We start from the raw sequence: 25498 nt of genomic DNA on the forward strand, positions 1-25498 counted from the left end.
AAGAAGCATTAGGGGCATTAAAAATTCACTAAATAAACTGTCTTCCTTCGGGAGGTGCACTCTCGATTTGGTCTTCCCGAGACTGCACATGGACGACAGCTGCTAGTTCTGGAGCATCAAAAGTTTTCACCGGCCAAAGTTGGCCTTGAGGTAGACACATGGCGACCAGCAACTGAGGGTGTGTAAAATGGCAAACCTTGTGACTCCTGAAGGCTTCTACGACGACGTCGTCCGAGAGGATCCCTCTGGACTTGTTGTCTTTATTATTGCCACTTCCGCCGGGTGGTGCCCTCGATGGTTGGTCCAGGACACTAGACACAACACACGAAACCCTGGGCCTGTCTTGCAGCGAAGCCATTATCAATTGAATTTTGCAAAACTATTAAGAAAAAGGACACCTGAGACTCATTCGCTGTAACGCTGGCACTTTTTTCGTCCTTCGTGCAGTGCAATAGGGGAAACTTGAGTAGAATTTCATTCACTTGGTGTGTTTAGAGCATCAGATTTCTTAAAAAAAATTCGAGCGATTGAGCTCTGAACATTCAAAGTGAACCTCAACCTCTCCTACAATTATGTCCTGCTACTTGCCACAGCATCAACCACCACGGCACACCCGGAGACCATTCTCAACAATGTGTCCTCGTACGCCCAACAACAGTGTGGCCCAGTGCCGAAAATGTCCTGCTCCTCAGCCTTCTCCAAAGGTTTCGTGTTTTTTAATGCCTCCGCCAATTGCAGCGGGGACAGAACCATCAGCAAGCCGTGTTGAAGCCATAGTCGTCGGAACAGCAGCTGGCGGAGTTCCCCGTTCAAAAATGCATGCCCGACGATCTGAGCGAGAGACTTTTCACCAACCGGAAGATGAACACGGCGAAGAAGCTGCCGCAGGGAGACACATTTTTCCGGCCCGGGGCAGAAGGGGAAGCGAAAGCTTCTCATCGCTTTTATTCGTAATAAAAACAAATGGACTCTTTAAAAGCTATTTATGGTGCAGTTTTATATCGATGGGTTCTGCCAAAGCTTCACCCCTTCTTCTCCAAAGAAACGAAAACGATGAGGAGCTTGTTCGCAACCAGACCGACAATTGAAGGAGTTACGCGATGATGGCCTCCCTGTGGAATTGGAAGCATTTTTGGCTGGTGCAGCCACTTTGTAGGACTCCGAAGGGAATTTGGAAGACACTATTTAAATTGATGACGATTTGGGTTGGAGATGAATGAAGGAAAGTGAGGGTTGATTGCGATCGTAGTTAAATGATGAATGGGTTTCAGAAAGGGTTGTCTGATAACTACATTTTAAGACTTATTGGTGATGTATTTTCAATTACCGTATAAACAGTACTTGTGACGAAGGAAATAGTTTCTGCTCAAAATATATAACGGTTTACCTTTCTAAATACAATAATAGTTCAAACGCCATCTAAAAAATTATTGCATTAATGTTCTGAGATAGTTGGCAATTTTTTTCCAAATTACGATGGAATTCCGTGCTTAAATTCCAATCAATTGATGTTTTGCCTAAATTACCCGCTTTTAGAGGATACATTTTTACCAAATGACACTTAAGTCATGTCCAACTCAAAAATTTGTTCCATAATGTTCTGAGATACAGTTCACAAATTATTTCATGTTCAAGATATTGGTTTGCTTTTGTAAAAAAAAAAAACGCTTTACTCAGAAGTCTTTAAAGATTCGTGCCCTGGTACTCAAACAATAAATTTTTCTTTTGCATAAGTCAAGCATAAGTTTTATCATATTCGACATTGGAAATAAGTGTGGTAGAAAATATGTGTTAAATAATCTTTATCCATGATTCGAGTGAGATTGCAAGAATTTAAATAAAATATTGTAGAAAAGGTAAGAATTGTTTGAAGAGTTTGCTGAAAAATGTACTGGATAAACAACACAATGACCATCAGTGGCCATCAGTTTTTTTTAATTCAATAGGGATTCATATAGAACGAAACGTCGAAAATTGTTATTGTAAAATTTGGACTGAAAATGTGGTTAAAATTGCTATCAATATGTTCTTGTAAGGTTTTGCGGCATATGTTTTGGAGGCCAGAGTATAGTTTTTATAGTTATTTAGGTTGCTGAATTCGGATCTGGAATCAAATTTCAGATTAACAGTTAACGCCCAAAAGTTATTTGCGGTAATATGCTGTAATTTTAATCGCTAGTGAATTCGGTCATATTTCATCTTTCGCTCACCTTTAATTGATATTTCACGGATTTTTTTATGGATACTGTTTTTTCAACTTCTGATTATTTTGAGAGGCCTCGTGGTGCGGTGGTTAGCGGCTTAGGCTGTCGATCCCTATGTGGCTATGGGGAATACACGCAAATAATATTTGAGCGTGGCTAAAATATCACTGTTCACTGTATATCTGAAATTTAATTCCAGATCTAAATTCAGCGACCTAAATAACTATAAAAAACTATACTCTGGCATCCAAAACATGTGCCGCATGTAAATAATAGGCCGTGCTTGTTAATTCTGAGAAATTTTTAAAATTGGCACTTTATTTCTCATTAAAAGTAAAATATCTTGGCACTGGAGTATCGAAATTACGTTTTCTTTACGAGAAAAATGTTCGTGGTGAAATTTCCCACATGCTGCATTCATTAGTTCTACTGAAAAAAGTCCACCCAATTGTAAGTGAGCATTTTACAAAAAAAAAGTAAAACAAACAATTTTTCGACATTAAATATGAAACAAAAAAATTAACAAAACGTCATTCAGCTTTGAGGTAGGTTATCACTTTAAAACCACGAATATAAATCTTATAAATCTTATAAATTCAACATAAAGTTTGACAAAATTTTCTTTTAAGGGTGCACAGCAACCAAGAAAGTTGTTGTTTTCTGATTCCAAAATTGGCAAATTTACGGACCCAATCCTACATCAATCTGATCGTAAAAACAGCCAAATTTAGTTGAATACATTTTTTTTGTAGACAGTAATTTAGGAGATGAATAAAAAATTGTTCCAATACTTCCCTTAGATTAAAGATACTGAAATATCTGTAACAATAATCTTGGTGTTAAAGCTCTGCTTGATGTGCATCGTTAAGGAAAAAAAATGTTTTCAGTGCAAACCTAATCATAAGTTCGTTTAAAGTTAAGCTTTAATTTGGACTTTTACAGCACTTGTGTATAGACAGTTCCCATTTTGAATGGAGAAATCAGTAGGCTTAGTAATTTTTCAAGCTAAAAAATGCATTTTTCACGAGGACCACTACACAGAAGAAAAGGTTAAATTTTGGAATGTTGAAAATCTGGTAGGTTGAATATTACCTCTTTTTTGAGTAATATTACATACAAAATGTGTAAAAATGTGAACCTGATGAATATTCATCAAAAACTGATGAAAATTCATCATTTTCTGGGGTAAAATTTATCATTTATTTTGCCACAGAATCTGTCACCATTTCCTGATGAATATGACCATCATTTTTTTCTGTGTATCCGAAAACACAAAATGTCACGGAAATTTCATGGAGCGTGAAAAATACTAAAATCACATATAATTTTTTTTGCTGATCATCCGGAAACATTTTTGTATATTTAATTGTTATATTAAGCATCCAAGTTAAGTCATTTTTCAACTCTGGAGTTTTTGTTTTTTTGAAAAGGTCCAATAAACCAAATTTTCAATTTTTGCTTTTCGGGTGTTTTTAGAACCGCCTTGAGTCAGGGGTATTCAAAAACACCCAAAAAGCAAAAAATGAAAATTTGGTTTATAGGACCTTTTCAAAAAAAAAACTCCAGAACTGCACCATTTCCAATTTTGATGGGGACCATCATATCAAACAATCAATATTCGTGGGAGTTTTACGGGACTATGGAAAAAACACAAATATATTTCAGAAGAGGGCTTACTTTTGAGATCAACTTAATTTATTGATGTCCCAGACATTGGTAACAATGATATGGTAGTCAAATTGTTTCTACACGGAATTTACCAATTTCAATAAACACTATCATTAGTTTTCAAAAATAGATTTCACAAAAAATTACAATGCCGTGCTGTACATTGAATTTTCTTTATATTCAAAATGATTTTACGTACCCTTTTATTAAATCAAAGTTCTATTTTTTCTTAAAAATTTAAAAGAATTTAGGAAAGATATTTTTCTTAACTTGAATTAAAAAGAAACAAAATATCGATTAGCAAGCATTTTTTTATTTTGAATAAAAAGTATCCATTTATGCTTTATACATTTAAAAATGCCTTTGCTTTTGTGAAAAAAAAAAAACAAAATGTCAAAGAAGCCTTTACAAATTTCGAAATACTACTGGTACTTCCAATCTGAGGTAACAAAACACAAAATTTGAAAAAAAAAATCTTTTAAGTTAATTGAAAACAATAAAATAGTCAAAATACAAGGATGTTTACAAACGAGAAAAATCATTTTATATGAATGAAAATTTATATTTTAAGCATATTTTATTTGACACTCCCCCCCCCCCCTCCTCATTTTTGTGGACAATCCTGTTTAAAAAAATAAATAAATAAATAAATAAATAAATAAATTTGCATTAGCCTAACTGCCTCCATACATTCTTAATTTTGAAATTATTTGACTTTTCCTTAAAAAAAGTTTTTTTAATATCAGAATTAGATTTTTTACTTAAAATGGGTATTTTTAGCAATCATTTCTTATGAATTGTTTTAACAACTATATTTCAATGGTTGTGTTCCTTTCAAATATGTATTTGAATTCAAGAGTTTAACATGTAAATATCACTTTTTCATTAGAAAACTTATCAAATTAAGACCTAAATTTTTTTGTTGGATAAAATACTTGTTATTATTGTGTATTGATTTCCAAAATTCCTTGAATATCGGAATTTACGCTGCCTGCGAAACCCTAGAAATCAGAAATGCAAAGTTGCTTATCTGGGCATAAGAAATCGTTAGACAAAATTTCATATAAATTGAAAGTTGAGTATTGATTTGCAAAACCGAAGTTAGTTAAATACTCAGCTAAAAAAAATATTGCGGTAATTGTTTGCTTCAAATCATTTGGTTGTTTCTCTTAAATATATTGTTCAGGATATTTTCAAATGTCTGCTATCACGAGGTTTGTCTTACGATACCCCTTAACATCGCTCGTGGTATCCCAAGGGGTACATGTACCCCAGGTTGAGAAGTGATAGTCTAACGCATATATTGAGTAGTGGTGAATTAAAAATGTCCATGATGCGTTCTGATAATTCAAATTGTCCGGTAAATTGTTGTTTGATCGACTCTTAAAGAGTGGATCTATTCTTTTATCTGAGCTGACGATGACAACCTGACACGAAATCTTTACTAAAACCCAAATAAGTTAGCCAAAAACATTGATGTTGTGGTTTGCCTTTTTCTTTCTCAATGTATCCAATTTATCACGATATTTGTGTCTATAGCTGTGTGTATATGAATAAATCAATTTATCAAAATAAACATATCCATCGACATTGTGTGTTTGGCTCCAGTGCAGTGGTGCCACGCGGGCATCAAACAAGAACACACAGCCACACCCATTCACTACAATAACAATAACAATAGAATAGATAAACATAAATAAAACATCACCACCAACACCAACAACAACTCCCGACTTTTCAGCTGCTCCTACTGCTAGCTGTCGATTTTTTTTTTGATGTTGTGTGAACCCGTGGAAAAAAGCGACTTGTTTAAAGCATTACCAACCATTTCTCCTCCTTACTTTCAGGTTTTTGCTCAACCGATTTCTTCTCACACGCGATGCAGAAGAGACCGTCTCTTCTACTAGCAAAATGAATCGGTACGTCACTTTATTATCAAAAGCTAGTATTTTTCCACCCCGTCCCACCCCTTCGCTTCGCCTTTTCCGGTATCGGTTTCGAGAGTTCGGAAAAGTCGAACAAAAAAAAAAGAGTTGACGGCGGATGTTTCTGGCGATGATGAGAAAAATAAACTCACGATTCGTAGATCGGCGGTGGGAAAAGTCACTGTCACACAGCTCAGCCCAGCCCCCCTCTCTCGCTGCTCTGGCAATGAGGTGGGAAAAGTTTGCCAAGATAAATGCAAGACGTGGTGTCTTTCTTCTTCTCTCTCGACACTCTTTTCCCATCTGGTGTGCTTCACGTTGTGTATGTGTGTTGTTGTCATTATTATTTTGTGACGTTTCTCCCCACGAATCTGCCACCAGATTAAGAAATGCCAGCCGCCGTCAATGTCGAAATAAAATTAAAGAAAACAATCTGTGCCCTGCCGGAAATAAATGAAAAAAGTTGCAAAAATTGAAGCAAAAATCAAAAAAAAAATCTAGCTTTTGATATATGTGGTGTCATATGTTGTTTCGGTGTTTTTACCTACTCTGTTTCTCTCTAGCCGTATGTCTTTGTTTGTTTGTGTATTTTTATTCTTATCAGTTTGGAGATTTTCCTCATCTCGTTTCGTGTGTAGGGAAATCTTGTTTCGATTATTTTTTTTTATCTTTTTTCATTCAAATCTCGCCAATATGTTAGCACAGTTTTTTTTCCTGGTTTCCAGTCAGTGTCTTGTGTACTTTTTATCTTTCACCAAAGCAAATTGATACAATCGATGTTGTGTCCGTATGTCTGTGTGTGTTTGTACAGTTTTTATTCGTTCTTGTGTAAATTTTACCACCATCCAATTTCGTTTTCTCTCGGTTTTCCGTGTACAATATTTTTACACCCACCGTCGAAGCGCATTTGGTGCAAACGCTATGACTTTTCAGTTTGCTTTCCATGGCCATATTTTTTCCATGTATCGCTTTGTCTGGTTCTGGGTTTGATTTGGGTTTGTTCAAACAAACTGTTCCGTTTCCGGGACCAGCAGACGGGGTTTGAACAAAATTTACGATTGAACTAACTTTAAGTTGAGAAATTGACTTTAACCATTTTTTTATAAAACTTTATCACAGACATCTCTGATAAAACCTCCAATCATCAATTTATCGAACAGTTCAAATCTAATAATCTAATCTAATCTAACCCTAGCGCAGCCAGTCTTTCGAGGGCATCCTGGAGAATGCCTTAGGTTGATTGACGCCTAGCATCTTCTTGTCATTATCAACATTTGCAGTGTGCCATTGCATTAACATGCATTGAAACATCACAAACGTCGAAACGGCCAGGCCAACTGCGTAAAGTTAACCGCAAAGATGATTCGTTGAATTGGATTGAGTTTGAACACGAATGTTCAAACAGCAATACATTTCTGAATCTACAGGGGAGGAAGAAACGTGGGGATCCCCCGCTCACGTTCCTGTTTATTTAGGCAATTAATCGTTGGGAGCCACCATGCTAAGAAGTTCTGGTGCTCCGGGACCCTCGAGGATGGGACATCGTATTTCCACAAATGCCCTGGACACTATTTGCCGTGGTTATAGCGCCACAACTCGCTCTCTGTTGGTAGAGAAAGTGAAATTTATTAAATAGTAATAACATAGATCACCAATTCTGATGATTTCAAAAATTTAATGAAATTTAAAAAATAACTATTTATTTTTATTTGTTTTTTACATGTGTGCACATGTAGTAATATACAATGCAAAAATAAATAAATAAAATAAAATGCAGACTCACCTTTAACATTGCAGACTTTTAACATCTGAAAAAGAGAAGCATACCTGAGGTGCAACACCACTCTCTAGTTCCCCTACCGTTCCAGTTTCCGATGTAAAATGGACGGGCTATCCAACCCCTCTGCAGTCCCAGAAAGCACCAACTGTTGAGTCCGCGAGCGAATCGCGAACGCAGCAACAGAAACTTCCGTCGCTCTCACACCTGGCAACGTTGGAGCAACAGTCAGCTGACAGGCACACACCTCCGATCAAAGCAGCCAACTTCCGATGATGACAAACCCCCCAAAACCATCACTCCCACCCCACAGCATGCGCCACCGTTCGACAATCAATCTTCTCGCTCTCTAATCAGCACATGAGAGCGTATTCAAAGAGAGCGTCATCGATGATGGCGGAGCAGTGATGATGACCGTTGTCATCAGCGTAGACTGCCTCTCGCTCGATACACACTCGCTCACTTCAACACGAGCAGCTTTCACACACACCACGCACACCTCAGAAGCTAACCAAGAGCAAAACGTGGCTTGCTTGCAAAGTCCCTCTTATTTTCTTCTCTCTCCTTGTTCCATTCTCTTCCTTTTCAGTACCAATGCTTTGGTATTAGTGTGATAAGTCTCGCTGCGGCATGTCTTGGCCCGAAATGTGAAAAAACATGGCAAAGCCAGTCTTTCATTTCAATTACAAACGCGAAAACTTTCGAAAAGCATCGAAATCACCGCGAAAATTTCCAATGCGAACGACAAACTAAACATTGCTGCCACTACGCGGACACTTTTAGGGAAATTTCCTAACCAGAACGTCCAAAAAACTATAAAAACGAATCCGAAACAAGCCCGCCGAACAAAACGAACCGCACAGTTCAACGTACACTCTCAGACCTCCAATTTATCGAACAGTTCAAATAATCAAAAACTCATCATGGTGGTTTTGAATTCACCCCAATTGAAAAATTACAATTGTTTACACTTTTACACACTTTTATCCAGCTGAAAAATCGTCAATTGTGTGCTATCTTGTGACACGTCCAATCGTTTTAAATGCTAACGTGTCACAAGATAGCACACAAGCAACGAAATGCAAGTAAGTGAGTATTGATTAATTCAAACTACCGTGGTGATTTTTCTATCATTCTAACTGACCGTTTAAACCTAAATGAGAATTAAAACAGCCTAAAAGTAAATCATGAACAATTCTCATAAAAACCCACCAAACACTCTTCGCGCCATCTTTTTTTAACCGTTAGGCTTCACACAAAATAGCTGGTTTTCAAGCATCTGTCAAACGCATAGAAATGATCGGTGCAGAGTTTGAAACTGTCGTGGTGTGTTTTGGATCATTCAAATAAGCCGTTAAATTGTTGTTTGGTGGATTCTTCATGGGGATTTACTTCATACTTTCACGTTAACTTTTGATGAAATGTTTGAAAAAACGTCTGTTTCTCTGTGCAAAATCGTTACCAAATTTACCTAAGCATTCAAATTCTCTTCAAACTTTCAACGATTAACTCTAAAAAAATTAAACAACTTATTCTTTTCGCTGAAATTCAGTAATGGATTGTCATCAACTAAAATTTTAGTAAACGATTCAGTATTTTAGATTTTATTGATTCTCAGTTAACTGAAATTTGTTCTTTTGACAGATAGTTTACTAAAATTTCCGGTATTTTTAAATTGCAATTTATTCTCGAAAAAAAATCTCAACATCATAGGGGAATTATACCCATTTTAATCACTCTAAGCCGTTCGACCAATTCTCATCACTTTTGCCGTTTTCCTCTATTAAATCAATATTTTCAGATGTATCAACAATGGAGAGTTGCTTGCTCACTTTTATTTGAGCTATTTATTAATTTGGAACAGTCAAAAACACTTAATGAAAGCTGTAATTCATGATCAATGTGCTGATAGGCCGATAATAGAAATAGGCTGAAAAAGGGTATAGTTCCCCTACTTCATCCAATTTGGGTATCAAATGGTAGGGATTTTTCATATGTTTCGAAAGTCATAATTTTTTTTAAATACTCAAAATTTTCACAAAAATACGTATATTTGAAAAATTACTCAAAATTTCGAGAAAATACTAAAAATTTCTGTTTTTCAAATATGGGTGTCAAATGATAGAGATTTTTTCGTATATTTCGAAAGCTGGTAAACAAAATTTTGAAAATACCAAAAAAATTCTCAAACCTACGTATTTCCGAAAAAAAAAACAATCTCAAATTCAGTCAGTTCAGTTCAAAACTGAAAATTTGAGTATTTTTTTCAAAATACATAGTTTTGTGAAAAAAAAAGATTTTCCAAATACTTGTTGCACCACTTTCGAAAAATACGAAAAAGTACACTTGCCACCCAAATAAAATTAAACCCTCAAATTTTTAGCACTTTTTCAAAAATACCTAGTTTTGTTAAAATTTTGAATATTTAAAAAAAAGTTATAACTTTCGAAATGTATGAAAAAATCCCTATCATTTGATAACCATAACGTAAAAAACTGAAATGTTGATTACTCTTTCGAAAATATGGAGTTTTGTAATAAGGCCGATGCAAATATTTTTAAAAGTGTTTGTCCCTTGGCTCTGGCCGAAGCCAAGGGGGGGGGGGGCAAAAAAATAAAAAAATATGAATATTAAAATAAAATGCCATAGTTTTAACATTTGCATGGAAAAAGTGTTTTAAAATGTATTTTACACTAGTTCAGTTGTTTTGCAATAAAAGTTTTCAAAAAATGTAAAATTTGACGAAAACAAAAAAATAAGCGAAAAAAAACTTTAGCGATAGTACACCCAAAGTTAAAGAACGAGGGGATAGTCCTCACGAAAAGAAACGTGAGGAAAGTGCTAGTTTGCGAGAGTATAGTCCTCTCGCGTGTTCATTCGTTCATTGGAACAGTTCATCCTATGAGTGGCTTATATGGACAAACGACCGCCACTTAGTCACCGAACCATGGTGGCCCATACGGCAAAGGCACGGTTCAATATGCCGAAGGTCTTGGGTTCGAGTCTCGGTACCGGTACTTTTTTTTGATAGATGAACTTTTTTGGAAAATGAACCATGAGTAAAGTACTCTCGGTAATTTCGGGATTTATCCTCTCCGTCCGCACACAGTACCATTTTACTACCGAATCGTGCTCTTTATCCTCTCGTATGCCGATGCCCAGTTCTGGGTGTAGACATCGAAAATTAAAAAAAAAATCAAATTTTTTTTAAATCAACCCAAGCATGCTAAAAATGATTCTAAACGCAGGGGAATTCATTTAAAATTGATTTTAACTAATTGCACTTCAATTTTCGTAAAAATATTGAAGCTTTTTGAAAAAATATTTTTTGCCCTCTGATTTTTCGGGCCAACTTTGAAGGGGAGGGTTGGCGGGACAAAACTTAAAATAAAATTTGTACCAGCCTAAAAATTGAGTATTTAAAAAAAATCTTTTGAAATGTATGAAAAATTCCGATCATTTGATACAATATTGCAATTAATTTTGAGTATTTGCCTTCCTCACCTCAATGAGGAAAGGCTTTAAAATCACTCAACAAAATAACTTCTTTATTCGACCTCGCAGACCACCCTTCACGTATACCTATCGACTCAGAATCAAATTCTGAACGAATGTCTGTGCGTGTGTATGTTTGTCAGTCCGTGTACCGAAAAATATGCATACGATTATCTGAACCGATTTGGACCGATTTGGTCTTATTCGATCCGTCTTGGGGTCCCACAAGACCCTAGTTAATATTATGAAGTTTAGAAAAGTACTTCAAAAAACATGTTTTGCTAAACTTCGGAAGATTGTAAAAAGGGTGGTTGTTGTGTGTGTGTGTGCAACCAACCAAACGGGACCACGCGGTCGCTTCTTACAAATTGAGTTGTTTCCATGTATTTTTAGCTCTCATTCTATACATGCAAATAACTCGCATAGGCATTTGGAAGGTGTTATCTCTGCCGAGCTTCGGTGACCCATTTCTACGCTGGCTAGCCGAGCGCGAGGTACTTCAGCTTTGTCGACAAGCCCCGCCCTGAAGAACGTTTGGACCAATCGGATTCAAACGTTATTTAGAACTTCCGAATCCTTGTCAAATGGACAAGGACCCAGCGCGTATATAGTTGATGGTGGTAACAGTATTCCTAATTCCAGTCATAGCTCACCAAGTTGCGATGGTTAGCATTTTTGCTTACCAATCCAAAGGACGGGGGATCGAACCCTGACTCGCGAGCGACTTTGATTTTTCGTACATGTTCAGAGTTTCAAGATTTATATTTCCTATACTTTCTCGTTGGGAGCAGATGGGAATCGAACCCAGGACCATTCGCTTACAAAGCGAACACCGTAACCAGTCAGCCACGGCCGCTCCTCAGATTGTAAAAAGGGTGGTTGTTGTAGGAAAACCCGTCATGCTACACCCAAAGTTAAAGAACGAGGGGATAGTCCTCACGAAAAGAAACGTGAGGAAAGTGCTATATTGCGAGAGTATAGTCCTCTCGCGTGTTCATTCGTTCATTGGAACAGTTCATCCTATGAGTGGCTTATATGGACAAACGACCGCCATTTAGTCACCGAACCATGGTGGCCCATACGGCAAAGGCACGGTTCAATATGCCGAAGGTCTAGGGTTCGAGTCTCGGTACCGGTACTTTTTTTTGATAGATGAACATTTTTGGAAAATGAACCATGAGTAAAGTACTCTCGGTAATTTCGGGATTTATCCTCTCAGTCCGCACACAGTACCATTTTACTACCGAATCGTGCTCTTTATCCTCTCGTATGCCGATGCCCAGTTCTGGGTGTATATATTGTTTAAAAGGTATTTGGAAGACCTTTCAAACTCGTTCAAAAGATTGAAGATCTGACAACCCCATCAAAAGTTATGAGCACTTATATGTTATTTATACACTTTTTTTGAGGCCGGATCTCATGCGACCCATCGTTGGATAGGTCATCAAAAGACCTTTTCAACCAGATCTGACAACCTTATCAAAAGTAATAAGAACTAAATTGTTTTTAATACACTTTTTTGAGGCCGCATCTCAGATATTTTAATGAAAAATAAGTGTTAATTTTACACTTTTTTGAGGCTGTGTAGTGTATTCACTTTATGAATGCGAGGAAGGCACCAACCACCTAAAGTTGGATTAAGTAAGGTTTTATTGCATTTTCAAAATGCTGGAAAAATACGTATTTTGTGAAAATTTTCATGAAATTATAACTGCAATGGATAGCTGACACTATCCCGATTCTATAACACTATATTTTTTAAAGTTTGGATGATTTTTCATAGGATTAAAGCCAATGTCTCTCATAAAGCCAAAATCCCATAAGCTCTGTGCTTCAGCTAAGCACTGGGCAGTGCAATACCAGGGCATGACGGTAGTCCTAGAAAATTTATTTTACCTGGGTTGAGATTTTATAGAACAATAATGGCAGTAATACAATGTGACTTAATGCAATTATTCTTCAATTTACTATTTGACGATATCAAAGAAAAGAAAAAAGTACATAATTCTGTTTTTAGGTTTAAGGGGTGCATCCATGTAGAAAATCAAAAATTTGCATATTACAAAAAAAACTTATTGAAACCACTAAAATGATGTTTTCAATCACTCGTGTAAGTTTCATGAAGATATTTCATGATTAAACCGAGTAAAAGACGATTTAAGTTTGAAATTTTGCCACGCGCAAAGCGAACTGTCAAACTTTGTGGGCATTTTTTCTTAACACCGAGTTGATTAAGTTTGCCATGATATGGATGGATGGGATGGACCAAATTGGCTGAAATTTGGAGTGGAGACTCTCAAGGCATATCTCGTGGGCATGACGAAGCCCGATTTTTTAATTTTGCTTTTTTTTAATGCTAAACTCAAAAATACGATTTTTTATATGAAATTTAAAAAAATATTTTTTTTAAAGTTATTTGGTTTCGGGTTTCACCAAAATTTTTAGCCGATTTGGTCAAAATAGTTGAGTTACTTCAAATAGCTGTACCTCGCCAATTTGTTTTGTGATGAAAAGGTTTATTTTAGTACATTTAAAACACATTGAAAAAGGTTAAGTGTGTACTTATAGCAAACGTTTCCGGATTTAAAAAAATTGTCTCGAATTCTTTTCATAAAAAAAACTTTGTTTGATTTGCATTATTAAAGATGCAATCTATGAGCACATCCAAATCTTATCGACAAACAAACTTGTAATCGCCATACATTTCCCAACCAACTTCTGACAACACAAAGTTCTACCATCATCATCGCGATAATGATAAATTCAGATGCGGACGTCACCGAAATCGGAACTCGCCGCTAGGGGGGGGATGCCAAATTCAAAATCAATTTTGCAAACATCACTGCCCCAACAAATGGACGAAACTCGGCAAACTGCAAACTTCGACATCATTACGGGACCCAAGAACGAACCAACTCGCTCGCTCGCAATGGCAATCAAGAGGAACTCTCAGTGTCAAAGTGGGCAAAACTTTGACTCGCGATGTTCTCCTCACTGGACTTGGACTTGGACGCCACAGCAGGCCGTTACACCATCTTGACTGGAGGAAAGGCCGGGAAAAGTTTTCCAAAGTGCCTATAATGGTGTGTTCGAGTAGCACTGGATGGTGAGTGCACTGTGACTGCGATGCAACGGCGGGAAGATGTTGGGAAAGTGAGATGGAAAATCAATATTATGAAAGTTTTTTTTTCATTCTTTATGATGAGGGGTTTCGCTGGCCTATTGGAGTTTGATAAATTTTACATCCACAAGAATGAACAGTTGAGTTGAGTTATCGAGGCTAGGAATCATAAGAAAAATCATGCAACGGACAATTTTAGTTTACAATTCTGTTGGTATCAAGTTCAACTTTTCCGTACTTGTATCGAAAGGAATACTTTTCGATACTGTTTTGAAATTTGACCCTTATCTTGACGGCAAATTATATTCAAGAGAAACCCATTAATATCACTGAACAAGTCTTATTCAAATGGGGCTTTTTGAAGTTGAAGTAAATGTTGACTGAAATTTGTTTTACTGCTGGAGCTATATTGATTTTGACAGCCAGAGAGCCAATTGTAGTTGCAAAACTTATTTTTTTCAGCACTTGTCGCAATATAAACAACTATCTGATGATGCAAAAACGTATTCAATTCAGCAATGCTTGATTTTTAACCGATTGCCATTTCAATAACAATTTCTAAGACCCAGATTATTTTTTTTTACGTATTTTACTATTTGTGCAAGATTATTGAATGTTTATCGTCTTTGAAAAGGTCTTTTGATAGCTCAGCCTATGATAAGTCAAGTATAGGTTCCGAACCCTAACTCAACGAAAATATTAAAAATATCTTTAATGTGTACATTGGTATAGAACGCAAATTTAGTTAGAAAATTGATTTTCTAAAAAATACTACAGTGTTGCAGCTTTTCTAGCTTTAGTTTTAATCAGGGTGGTTCACGATAAGTATGTTCCAAGTTCCAGTAATTCGAACTATCCATTACATTATTGGGTTTTTTTTTCTTCTTGCAAATATGCAGTTTGAATTTGCAAATTTCACAATGGAGCAACTCTCTACGAAATCGGCCGATTTCAACCATTTTTATTTTTTGTATTTTTTTATTTGGCTCAAACTTTGTGGGAGCCTTCCCTATGACCAAAGAAGCTATTTTGTGTCATTGGTTCACCCATACAAGTCTCCATACAATTTTGGCAGCTGTCCATAAATATTCAAATATGTGTAACTTTTGAATAAATTTTCTTATCAAGTTGGTGTCTTCGGCAAAGTTGTTGGTATTGTTGAGGACTATTGAGGAAAAAAATAGATACACGGAAAAAAATTGCCGATTTTTTAATTACTGTCATGCCTCGGTTTAGAACCGCATATGGGGCACAGAGGCACAGAGCTTATGGGATTTTGGCTATATGGGAGACATTGGCTTTAATCGCACGAAAAATCAGGCAAACATTAAAAAATTATAGTGTTTAGAAATCAGGATGATGTCAGCTATCAATTAAAATTATCATTTCATGAAAATTTTAACAAAAATACGTATTTTTCCTGTATTTCGAAAATGCATTTTTTTTTCTCTAAAGAAACCAACAATATTTTGTTATTGCAATATGGGGATAAAATGATCAGGTGTTTTTCATACATTTTGGATGTTATAACAACATTTTTAGAAAATACTCAAAATTTTCACAAAACTACGTCTTTTTGAAAAAAAAAACTCCAAATTTCAATTTTTACAATGTGGGTATCGAACGATAGGGATTTTTTCATGCATTTCGAATGTAATAACAATATTTTTTGAAAATACTCCAAATTTTCACAAAACTACGTATTTCCGAAAAAATACTCAAAATTTCTGTTTTTACAATGTTGGTATCAAACGATCGGGATTTTTTCATACATTTCGAATGCTATAACATTTTTTTTTGAAAATATCCCAAATTTTCACAAAACCACATATTTTCTAAAAAAAATACTCAAAATTTCCGTTTTCACGATGTGGGTGTCGAACGATCGTGATTTTTTCATTTATTTCGAATGTAATAACAATATTTTTTGAAAATACTCCAAATTTTCACAAAACTACGTATTTTCGAAAAAACTACTTACAATTTCCGTTTTTACAATCGATCGAGATCGGGACGATCGGGATTTTTTCATACATTTCGAAAATTATTAAAAAAAAATGAAAATGCTCAAAATTTTCACCAAACTGCGTATTTTTGAAAAAAAATTATTTGATTATTTGATACCCATATTGTATAAACTGAAATTTTGGAAAGTTTTCCAAAAATACGTAGTTTTGTGAAATATTAGAGTATTTTCTAAAAAAATGTTATTACATTCGAAGTTTCTGAAAAAATCCCGATCGTTTAGTACCCATATTGTAAAAATTGAAATTTTGAGTATTTTTTTCGAAAAAACGTAGTTTAGTGCAAATTTGGAGTATTTTCTAAAAATGTTGTTATTATATCCGAAATGTATGAAAAACCTGATCATTTGATACCCATATTCCAATGACAATATATTTTTGGATTCTTTAGAGAAAAAAAATTGCATTTTCAAAATACAGGAAAAATACGTATTTTTGTGAAAATTTTCATGAAATAATAATTTTAATGGATAACTGACATCATTCCGATTCCAAAACACTATAATTTTTTGATGTTTGCATGATTTTTCATACGATTAAAGCCAATGTCTCCCATATAGCCAAAAACCCATAAGCCTGTGCGAGGCAGCTGAACGGTGCAAAACCGGAGCAGTGCAAAACCGAGGCGTGCAAAACCGAGGCATGACTGTAACATTTTTTCCACAAAAACTTTATTTCCCAAAAAACGTATTTTTTTATTTTCGAGATTTTTTGATATGTTTTAGGGGACAAAACCCCGCAACTTGTGAGCCATAGAGAAACATTGTCAAAAACCTGCCGCCGAGTTACAAATTTTTAGAAAAATTGTGATTTTTGGAAAAAAAATCGAAATTTTATGCAAAAACAAATTTGAAGTAATTTTTTTTGTTTAAAATTAAATTTCTAATCGAAAAGTACTGTACAGATTTTTGATAAACGGCTCTGTTTTAAAGATATAGCCAACAAAAGATTGATTTTAGCGATAAATTGCAGTTTTTCGATTTTTAAAAATAGTGATCATGAGTGACCATTTCTAGAAATATTTTTTTCTAAAAGTTCAGAAAAGAAAATGGGGGGCTGTTTGGGCGAAACTTAGAAAACTTCAATTTTCGTGTTTCTTTTTGTTTGAGCCGCTGTATCTCAGCAACCAGAGGTCCAATCTTCAATGTCTCTTAGACAATTTTATAGCAAATTTTCTGAACTTTTCAAAAAAAAATTTTTTTGGAAATAGTCACGTATGGTCACTATTTTTAAAAATTGAAAAAAACTGCAAATATTTCGCTAAAATCAAACTTTCGGTGGCTATATCTTGAAAACAGAGCCTTTTATCAAAAAATCTGTAGGGTACTTTTCGATTGGAAATTCAATTTTACATTAAAAAAAATACGTCAAATTTGTTTTTGCATGAAATTTAGATTTTTTCCAAAAATCACTATTTTTTCAAAAATTCATAATCCGGCGGCAGATTTTTTTACCATGTTTCTCTATGGCTCACAAGTTGCGGGTTTTTGTCCCCTAAAACATATCAAAAAATCTCGAAAATAATAAAATACATATTTTGGGAAATTAAGTTTTTGTGAAAAAAATATTTATTTAAAAGTTGGCAATTTTTTTCCGTGTACCTATTTTTTTCTCAATAGTCCTCAGCAATACCTATATTTTTGCCGGAAACAGATTAGAAAATTCACTCAAAAGTTCCAGCTGTTTGAATATTTACATACCATTTTTGTATGGACAGCTGCCAAAATTGTATGGAGACTTGTATGGGTGAACCAATGACACAAAATCGCTTCATTGGTCATAGCGAAGGCTCCCACAAAGTTTGAGACAAATAAAAAAATACAAATAAAATTCATTTCCGGTTTTGGTAGAGAATTGCTCAATAGCATGCTAATATAAATACTTTTTGGGAAACACATAAATTTACGCATTCTTCGACAGGTAAGTGGAAATTAGATTTTCAATTTTTTTTCGTCATTTTGTCGTTTTATTTTTGTCGTCAGAAGTGTTGTTGGAACTTCCCAGTGTGATAAAAGTCTGAGCTTGAGCCAAATCGCATTTAAGTTGGGTAATCTTTTAACGCTGGGTGTTCACTTGGATGAAAATAAGGATGGTTCACGATTGATGTTCAATAAATCTAACTACAGTCCAGACTCGATTATCCAAAGTTCGATTATCCGAAGTTTTGTATGGGACTTCGGATGATTGAATCATGAATATTTGTTTGTCTTTTTTATTTGTTTTTACTTTTAACATCAAATCCGAGTTCTACGACCCCATTTTAGACACATTTGAATAGTTGACTGCCATTACAATTACAAAATGCAATTTTTCAACCAATGTGACTTGTTTTGTGGAATTTGTTGTTTAATAACGTTAAAACCATTGAAATTGCAAGGTCTAATTAAAAATTGCTTTCTATCGAAGACTGCCAATTGATTGCAGTCACCCTGTCCAATAAAAAGCACTGAAATATTTATCAAATAATTTGTCGAACATTTGTTCGCCACTTGCACTTTATCGATATGATTCATGCAACAGGGCGCCCCTCCCCCCAAACTCTCTTTCTCTTTCATGCAACATTGTGATCGTTTATATCGTTGCAATCGACTTTGACTCTTTCTCCAGCCAAACAATGGCCAAAATTTGGAATGTTTCATCGTCGTCGTTTGAGGCCCTTTTCACACACAAAGAACGGAACATGGAGGCCTCGACTCCCCTCCCCCCCTTTCGATTGTTGTTGTTCTGGCATGTGGATTGAATATGCATCAGGTGAGCATTTTTTTGTGTGGCTGTTTGTGTGTGTGTGCATATTTGTATGGAAAGGAACTCGGACTCCGGGTTTTTGGCCGACTGTTGCTGGCACCAAAAGCGAAAAATGATTCATATCTTGCCAAGTTGAACTTTTGCCAATTTTTGGTCAGACTCTTGCGCTTTGTGTGCGAGTGTGAGAACGTGTGTGTGTGTTTTGTTAGTCCTGGTCTACAAATAATCCGTTTGGAAAAACGAGAATGAAGGGTCTTTTGAGCCATTTTGTGTTTGTGTGTGCGACTGCACAACCGGGTTCGAATTTGGGCTTAATAGTGATTAAGGCCCCTTCCCCCTTTTCACATGCAACACAATGTGCAGAGCAAGACAAGGTGACAAATTGGGCATAATTTGTTGCTGTTGAATGGTTTGGATGATGGTGATTAGATTTTCAGCTGGAATTTGCGTCATCTGGTGTGATTTATTGTTGGACAGCTCGAATCGCATTTTCAATCTTCGGAATCACTTAAAATTTAGATCCATTCGGCTGATTGCCGGTCATTTCTAATCCCCTGCTTTATGCTTTCTTTTATTCAATTCAAAACTACTTCGTTTGATCTCATCAATCCAAATGATTGCTGCTGCCCCTAATGAAATTCCCCAGAATCAATCGATTCTCCATCAGGGAAATCTTGATCCAGGCACTAATGGCCTCTCCCAATCCTGTTAACTTTTCATCGAAGTTTTAAACTCAGTTGCAATAAAAGAATCATAAAATATAAAAAATATATTTAAAAATGAGAATTGATTGGAATAATTAAAATAATCTTTTTTTTTCAAGAACTTGAATCGATGAATTACACAGTTTTATTAATGAACAACGAAGTATTGTCGTTTCGGCTTTAAAAAGTTAACTATTTTAGAACGCCTCAACTCTCTACAAGAAGATTTAGAAACGTTTTCCTCAAACCATATAATGTAACAAATTCGTCATTTTTAATTAACTGAGTGTATTACATCCATCAAAAGAGTCCCATAGCCACCGGTTCACGATGAAGAGGTTAAGGTAGAGAAAAAAAAACTCGCTTGAATCGTTCAATTAAGTAGAAATTGCTATCAGCAGCACAGACCCACGTTCGCAGACACGGTGAAGAAGGCCATTTAGATCCGGTGGACATGATAGTGTGCAACCCGCAGACCCAGACCCAGAACAAATTGCATGACAAATTTCCATTTTATTGAAGTCCTCGCAGCTGATGGCGTGGTTTCCCGGTGATTTCACCGGTGTGACCATAATCGAAATTTGTATTTTCCGTTTTTGGAGTTTCACTGGATTGGTTTTGGCGCAGGTTTTTTTTTTTTGGATTTTTTGGTGTTTCAAATGTACGTGTAATTGCATTTCTTCGTACGTTAAGTTGATCAGGTTGAGCCAACTCAATTCCAATTCCTAATTGTACACAGATAAGTATTAATCTGAAATTTTTACGCTCATTTCATGATCAAATGAAAACTTTTTGAAGAGAAGTTTAATTTATTTTTTCTTTTTTCCACCAAAACATAAACACTTGTCTATTCTCAGGAACCAGCAACAAACAAACACTCTTATTACTCACTCGCACTTGAGAAATAAAATTATCATCCAGCCGCAAATCCGAACTCGTGCGGTTTGGTGTGAGCAGGGCTGCGGAGTCGGGTCATATTTCAAGCGACTCCGACTCCGACTTTGATTCCGGCTTTCTGAGTTTAGCCGACTCTGACTCCGACTCCGGCTCCGGCCCCGACTCCGGCCTACCAACTCTAGCCGACTCCGACTCCAGCCTTCAACAAATTGTTGGTCCCGACTCCGACTCCGACTCCGACTACACATATTTAATTTTTTTTTCAAAAAATATTGACTTATGATTATGAAAAAAAAAACCGATAAATATGATTATTTAATTACTCTCTAAGTATCAAATTTTTCTCAAGGAAAATAAGTTCAAATCACTAAACGGGAAAAAAGTTTCTAGGTTACAAATTTTATACGTTATTAAAACAGAAATAAAAAAAATCAATTTTTAAGGCATTTTTAGAAGTTTTTTTTAGAAGAATTATGTAAGTAAATAAGGATTTATTTACAAAACCTTCAATTTATGTTTAATTTATTAAAAACTGATAAATTTAAATATTTAATTATTATTATATTTTGAATAAATGATTAAAAGAAACCTAGCCAAAATAATCGATTTACATATTAATTCAATTTACTCAGAAACACAGTGACTCTCAAAGTAACCATGGATTTTAAAATATAAATTAATCATAAATCAATGTACCTGAAAAATTTCTTCGTGGAAAGGACGTTAAGTAGAGCATTCCAATCAAAATAAAAATGCTTCAAAACCATAATGGCATCTGATAAATCTCTTTAAAAAAACTGAAATAAGAAATTATTGAGGTTCTGCAGCGCGACTGTGTTTCAAATGTAGGTGGCGCCAAAATGAGGTTACTTGCCAAAAATCGTATTCCTTTCTGCTGGATTGAAGAACAAAATCGCTTGTTTCTCACGATTCCCTGCATCAATCATAATGAAACTGGTTGCAAAAGACGAGAAAAAAAATTTGCTTCAAAATAATTAACATCAATTTTCGGGCGCGCAAAAATTTGTGACCTTTCATTAAAAAACATGTTTTGGAGCACGAAAAAATTAGTTTCCCCGTATATATCAATGAAATAAGCAGGTGATAACAGATGTGTTAAAAAATATTCAACAATTTTGATTGATTTTTAACAGATAGTCCAAATAGTCCAAATTACTATCTTTTTATAAATTTACAGTTTTCTCATTGAAAAATCAAACAAATATTGGAAAGTTGTACACCAAATTGTTGGAAATATTTTTTCTCATCCAAATCCGACATAAGTTTCGTAAAGATGTTGGTAATGGAGGAAAAAACACATTTTTTCGAAAAATCATTGGTTTACTCTATTTGTTCATAGGTGGCGACATGTGTCTTTTAGCTTTGCTGCAAATCCTCTATGAACAATAATAAAAATAATATTTTTTGTTGAATTTTAGATAACTCCGACTCCGACTCCGACTCCAGGTTACCTAAAATTGTCGGCTCCGACTCCGACTCCGACTCCAGCTCATAAAATTTAGCCGACTCTTACTCTGACTCCGACTCCAGCTGTTCAAGTTTTGACGACTCCGACTCCGACTCCGACTCCGGGTCCCCAAAAAGACCCGACTCCACCGACTCCGGCTCCGACTCCGACTCCGACTCCACAGCCCTGGGTGTGAGTGCGCGTTTTCCACCGCGAACAACACTCATTATTTTTCCATTGCATTTACCAGGTGTTTGTGTGTGTTTGAGCTTTATTCTGAAAATAATTGTCGAGGCTTTCCAAGATTTCCCGACGACGAACCTCCTGATTTGAGAAGAAATGACGACGACGACTTTGCCACCCACCTCCCACTCGGGATTCATTTTTTGTCTCCGGCGGCAGTCATTTGGCAGCCCCACTTCCAGGAAACATATACAGCTACACTGTGTGGCAAAATTAAATTAATCCTTATTTAATTTTTCCCTTTTTCAGAGTGAACAACAACAAATCATACTTCACTCCTCTCGGTTTTCTTTTTTCGAAGATCATTTATCTGATTTATTTGTAGACCTTTAAATTGTATGTTTAGAAATAATTGTAATGACCTCATATAGAATTTAAAAAAGCCCAAAAATTTGCATGACATAGTGTAACCGTACACCTTTCCACATTTAGAGTTGGTATCTTCAGAACTGTTTGTCAGATAAGAGTCCTCCAGATTTCTAGGAAAGAACCAGCCGGCATTGCACCTAGCGTTTTCATCATTACGTGCTCATGTTACCTTCCGAAATACAAAGTATTTTGACAGCATTTCTAATGGCATTTCCTTATCATTTTCCCTTCTCGCACAACTCGTTATTCCACACCAAATCCCTAACAACGTCGTCCTCGTCCCCCTTGAAGTTGGTCGTCGCGGCGAGGGCTTTTGCTCCAAAGACGACCGGTAAGCTAGCTTTTGAAGACCTGCTGCTTCGGTGCCCCAAAAAGGCAAAACCCGGATGCAGCGCTCAACAAGACAGAGCTGGAGCGACTCGAGTTTAACGAAGAGGCTTCCCTCCCCGGTTTTAAGGTGTTCCCGTGCTACAAATCCACGTGTCGTGGTCGTGTTGTTGGTCCAAAAAGAAGAGAGGACGGGCTAAAAGAAATCCATGAGTGACATATCTTTTGCCAAAAACGGATTTAGCGCCTGGGTTGCCAGCAGAAACAGCTTTCCGTAGCTAGCTTAAACTCCCCCGGACTGGAGCTTCTTGTTACAGTTAAACCTCGTATAAGAGCGCCTCGCATATGCAACTTTGCATATACGAGTCATTCCACCTGATTCGGTTTTGTCGCAAGAGTTGCATATGCGAGGTACAGGGCTTATGGGATTTTGGCTATATGGGAGACATGGGCTATATTTTTATAAAAAATCAACTAAACTATACAAATTTATAGTGTTTTGGAATCGTTATGAAGTCAGCTATACAGCTACACCAAATTTACATGGTTTACGATGTTCTAGATCATCCGAAACTTCGTCAAGTTAAGGCCTATGTGTTCAACGCCGTACAAGTATGAGTTAGGCGATTTGTCTGTGGTTTTTGACCACAGATCATATCCGGATAGCCTCAGGGAGGTTCAGGGACTAGTCTACCGATATGTGGTGATGTTCTGGGTCTTCTGTAGAGTCCCGGGAGGTACGTCCGATGGGTCTACCGCCGTAACACGGCAGAGGTCGGTAGTTTTAGACCTCAGATCATATCCGGATAGCCTCAGGGAGGTTCAGGGACTAGTCTACCGATATGTGGTGATGTTCTGGGTATTCTGTAGAGTCCCGGGAGGTACGACCGATGGGTCTACCGCCGTAACATGGCAGAGGTCGGTGTTTTTTGACCTCAGATCATATCCAGATAGCCTCAGCGAGGTTCAGGGACTAGTCTACCGATATGTGGAAATGTTCTGGGTCTTCTGTGGAGTCCCGAGAGCTACGCCTGAAGGGTCTACCGCCTTAACAAGGCAGAGGTCGATGGTTTTTGGCCTTAGATTATATCCAGATAGACTCAGGGAGGTTCAGGGACTAGTCTACCGATATGTGGTGATGTTCTGGGTCTTCTGTAGAGTCCCGGGAGCTACGGCCGATGGGTCTACCGACGTAACACGGCAGAGGTCTGTGGTTTTTGACCTCAGATCATATTCGGATAGCCTCAGGGAGGTTCAGGGACTAGTCTACCGATATGTGGTGATGTTTTGGGTCTTCTATAGAGTCCCGGGAGTTACGACCGACGGGTCTACCGCCGTAACAAAGCAGAGGTCGATGGTTTTTGACCTTAGATAATATCCAGATAGCCTCAGGAAGGTTCAGGGACTAGTCTACCGATATGTGGTGATGTTCTGGGTCTTCTGTAGATTCCCGGGAGCCACGTCCGATGGGTCTACCGACGTAACACGGCAGAGGTCTGTGGTTTTTGACCTCAGATCATATCCGGATAGCCTCAGGGAGGTTCAGGGACTAGTCTACCGGTATGTGGTGATGTTCGGGGTCTCCTGTAGAGTCCCGGGAGCTACGGCCGATGGGTCTACCACCGTAACAAGATAGAGGTCGGAGGTTTTCGACCTCAGATCATATTCAGATAGCCTCAGGGTGGTTCAGGGACTAGTCTACCGACGTGTGGTAATATTCTGGGTCTTCTGTAGAGTCCCGGGAGTAACTGTCAATGGGTCTACAGCCGTAACTAGTCTACCGATATGTGGTGATGTTCTGGGTGTTTTGTAAGATTTCGGGAGCTACGGCCGTTGGGTCTACCACCGTAACAAGATAGAGGTCGGAGGTTTTTGACCTCAGATCATATCCGGATAGCCTCAGGGAGGTTCTGGGGCTAGTCTACCGATGTGATAGGTCTTTTGTAAGATCTTGGAAGTTACGGCTGATGGGTCTACCGCCGTAACAAGATACAGGTCTGTGGTTTTTGATCTCAGATCATATCCGAATAGCCTCAGGGCCGTTACTTCCGGGACTCTACAGGAGACCCAAAAGATCATAACACATCGGTAGACTAGTCCCTGAACCGTCCTGAAGCTATCTAAGATCAAAATCCAGTGACCTCTGCCTTATTTCGGTGGAAGACCCATTGACCGTAATCTCGGGACTCTACAGAAGACCCAGAACATCACCACATATCGGTAGACTAGTCCCTGAACCTTCCCGAGGCTATCCGGATATGATCTGAGGTCAAAATCCACCGACCTCTGCCTTGTTACGGCCCATTGACCGTAGCTCCCGGGACTTTACAGAATACCCAGCACATTACCAGAAGTCGGTAGACTAGTCTCTGAACCACCCTGAGGTTATCTGGATATGATCTAAGATCAAAATCCAGTGACCTCTGCCTTATTTCGGTGGTAGACCCATTGACCGTAACTCCTGGGACTCTACAGAAGACCCAGAACATCACCACACATCGGTAGACTAGTCCCTCAATCTCCCTGAGGCT

At 37.0% G+C, this 25498-nt stretch overlaps 1 protein-coding gene across 2 annotated transcripts in view; it reads left to right on the forward strand.

Moving 5' to 3' along the window:
• Positions 1 to 25498, forward strand: part of LOC6043689 (CUGBP Elav-like family member 4) — a 1125149-nt gene that overhangs the window by 316369 nt on the left and 783282 nt on the right. For both annotated transcript variants that reach the window (XM_038264507.1, XM_038264509.1), the window contains exon 4: positions 5720 to 5791. The gene's annotated coding sequence lies outside the window, so the exon portion shown is untranslated. The remainder of the gene's footprint in view (positions 1 to 5719; positions 5792 to 25498) is intronic.

Source organism: Culex quinquefasciatus, chromosome 3 (assembly GCF_015732765.1).
Source record: "Culex quinquefasciatus strain JHB chromosome 3, VPISU_Cqui_1.0_pri_paternal, whole genome shotgun sequence".
Lineage (NCBI taxonomy): Eukaryota > Metazoa > Arthropoda > Insecta > Diptera > Culicidae > Culex > Culex quinquefasciatus.